Source organism: Myxocyprinus asiaticus, chromosome 11 (genome assembly GCF_019703515.2).
Source record: "Myxocyprinus asiaticus isolate MX2 ecotype Aquarium Trade chromosome 11, UBuf_Myxa_2, whole genome shotgun sequence".
In the NCBI taxonomy this organism is placed as follows: domain Eukaryota; kingdom Metazoa; phylum Chordata; class Actinopteri; order Cypriniformes; family Catostomidae; genus Myxocyprinus; species Myxocyprinus asiaticus.
Window position 1 is genome coordinate 42,299,070 of NC_059354.1, and position 3,256 is coordinate 42,302,325.

The 3,256-nt window shown below is 41.7% G+C and overlaps 1 pseudogene; it reads right to left on the minus strand.

Moving 5' to 3' along the window:
• Positions 1-838: 838 nt before the first annotated feature.
• Positions 839-2,978, minus strand: LOC127448036 (uncharacterized; annotated as a pseudogene).
• Between the last annotated feature and the right edge of the window lie 278 nt (positions 2,979-3,256).

Genomic DNA, 3,256 nt, shown 5'->3' on the forward strand with positions numbered 1-3,256 from the left:
TACAGTTTTTGCTCAGAACGAACCAAATTGAAAAACATTTCGTTTTTAGTCCCTGAGTGCTGGTACTCGTACTCGTAAAAATGCTCCAATACCAAAAACCGATACCATCTGATGTACTAATGTTATTACGTAAACATTCAGCCAACAAATTAACGTTTATTTTTAATGTTAATTATAACACGTTATATCCTAGTGAGATGATTTAACCAACAATTTATATATATATATATATATATATATATATATATATATATATATATATATATATATATATATATATATATATATTTTTTTTACTATACAAATGTATTTTCACTATTTCTAAAGTATCAACTATTTTACTGGGGCCAGATTATCCAGATGAAAACTCAGCTGGGGCCAATTAACTTTACTTTGAAAATAAAAACACTGTAGGTTTACTGTTTATAAAAACTGAGGAAGAGCATTTAAATCTGCTTAAGCCATCTTTGGGGCACCAGGAGTCACCCCTTAAAGGGGGGGTTGTGTCACAGTCTGTCTCCCTCGTGTTTCCTAGGACTCTTATTTTGAAGTGTTTCCCCCAGACTACATTACCCATCATGCACTGCCCTCATCACTGCCATCTGCTTCTGATTGTTCTCACCTGTTTTCCATTTCATCATTAGCTTTTGTTTGTATAATTACCCCTTTGTTTTTGTATTCCTTTGTCAGTTCTTGTTTGTTGTTGTTTTGAGTTCCTGTTTGTTTGTTTCACTGTCATCATTTTTATTAAAATCCTGCAAAAAGATCCTATGTCTCTGTGACAGGTCTTCTTCTTCATATGCCCTCTCACCCCTTTCGGGGTTTGGGCAATAGATTGTCAGAGCTTTCTGTCCTGGGCCATTCTTTCCAGTTGACTCCAGTTGTATCCCATCATGGTGATGTCTGCCTCAAGGTCACATCGCCAGGTGTTTCTTGGACGGCCTTTCTTCCGCTTTCCTTGGGGGTTCCATCGCAAAGCCTGCCTAGTGATGTTGTTTGGTGGTTTGCCCTATCCATCTCCATCTTCTCTTCTGAATTTCTTTCTCTGCAGGAAGTTTGCTGGTTCTATCCCAGAGACTGGTATTGCTTATAGTGTCTGGCCAGTGGATCTGTAGAATCCTTCTAAGGCAGATGTTGATAAATGTCTGGATCCTTTTGATGGTGTTTTTTCTCTGTCTCCAGGTTTTGACCCCATAAAGCAGTACTGACTCTACATTAGAGTTGAACAGCCGAATCTTTGTTTTCAAAGACAGCTCTTTTGAGCTCCAAATGTTTTTGAGCTGTATGAAAGCCATTCTTGCTTTGCCGATCCTTGCCTTGACGTCTGCATCTGTACCTCCCAGCTGGTCTGTAATGCTTCCCAAGTAGGTAAAGGACTGCACTTCTTCGAGTGGACTTCCATTCAGGATGATTGGTTCGGTACTGCTGATGTTGGCCTTCAGGATCTTGGTCTTGTCTTTGGATGTTGAGTCCTACCTGCGATGATATGGCTGCCACAACATTTGTCTTCTGGTTGAAGACCTTGCCTGTCACTGACAGGAGTGTGATGCCTCTGTAGTTGTTGCAGTTGCTGAGTTCACCTTTCTTGGGGAGCTTGATAAGGTAGCCCTCCTTCCAGTCCTTAGGTGTCACTTCTTCCTCCCAGATCTTCACAAAAAGGGGGTACAGCATCTCCACTGATGCATCTAGGTCTACTTTTAGGGCCTCTGCTGGGATGTCATCAGGTCCAGCTGCCTTTCCATTCTTCAGCAGGATGATGGCTTTTCTGATCTCTTCTCTGGTGGGTTTGTCACAGTTGATTGGGAGATCAACGTTGGCTGGATCGATTTCTGGAGGATTTGGCGGTGCTGGTCTGTTAAGGAGTTCCTCAAAATACTCGGCCCATCTGTTCATCTGTTGTTCTATTCCTGTGATGGTCTTTCCTTTATCCTTGACAGGTCTTTCAGGGTTGCTGTACTTTCCAGAACATTTCCTGGTCATGTCATACAGTTGTTTCATATTACCTTTGTATGCTGCCAGTTCTGCTTCAGCTGCCAGTCCCTCTACATATTTCTTGTCCTTCCTGATGTTCTTCTTAACAACTTTATGCAGAAGCTCACATTCTTCTTGGTTCTTGGCTTTTGCCACTCTTGTCCTGCTGTTGTTAACTGCTGCTTTTTTTCTGCTTTCTCTTCTCTATCTTGCTCAATGTCTCAGCAGTGATCCACTCTTTGTGATAGGGTTTCTTTGCTCCAACAACTTCCTGGCAGGTTGTTCTCAGGGTCTCCTTTACTATCTGCCATATACTTTGCACATTATCATTAGCTTGCAGTTGTTGTAGCACCTCAAACCTTTTCTTTAGCTCAAGTACAAATTCTTCCCTGACATTGGGAACCTTTAAATGGCTGCCATCATACTTCACTCTTCTGTATGATCCATCAATCCAATTCTTTTTTTTTTTTTTTACTATAGTTTCATTCTGGCAACTACTAGGTGGTGGTCAGATGCCACATCTGCTTCTCTTGTAACTCTAACATCTAGGAGGGAACTTCTGAACTTCTTATTAATGCAGATGTGGTCAATCTGGTTTTCTGTCTTGTAATTTGGCGATACCCAGGTATTCTTGTGGATCCACTTGTGAGGAAAGATACTGCCTCTGATAACAAGATTATTCAGTGCACACAGGTCTGCAAATCTCTCGCCATTCTCATTCATCTCTCCCGTTCCATGTTTGCCCATGACATGCTCATATCCTGTGTTGATGGGTCCAATTTTGGCATTGAGGTCTCCCATAAGGATGACTATATCCTTGTTGGAGTAGATCTTTATGATCTTCTGTTGTAAAACTGGTCCTTTTCCTCATCATCGTTGTCGTCGGTGGGGGCATAGCATTGGATGATGTTCATCTTTATCTTTTTCTGTTTAGTTCTAAGGGACGCTGTAATAATCCTGGGGCCGTGCGCCTCCTACCCAATCAGTGCTCTCTGATGATCCTTCATCTTCCAGGAAGTGTGACTCTGTTTTATCTATTGTTTACATTTCTGTAGCGGTAGTTGTTTTATGGGGTGGGGTTGCTAGCCCCACGCCCAACCCTCCTTTTTCATCCGGGCTTGGGACCGGAGTTCAATCGTGACAGGTACCACAATTGAAAGTCTAGAAATGTACATCAATTTGACACTGGATGTCCTGTTGCTGACAGCACGCTACACGAGTGTTTGTAGCCTGCTAGCTTTTTTAGCATCACTTATCTATCTGTTTTCAGCTTTAATCCATAACA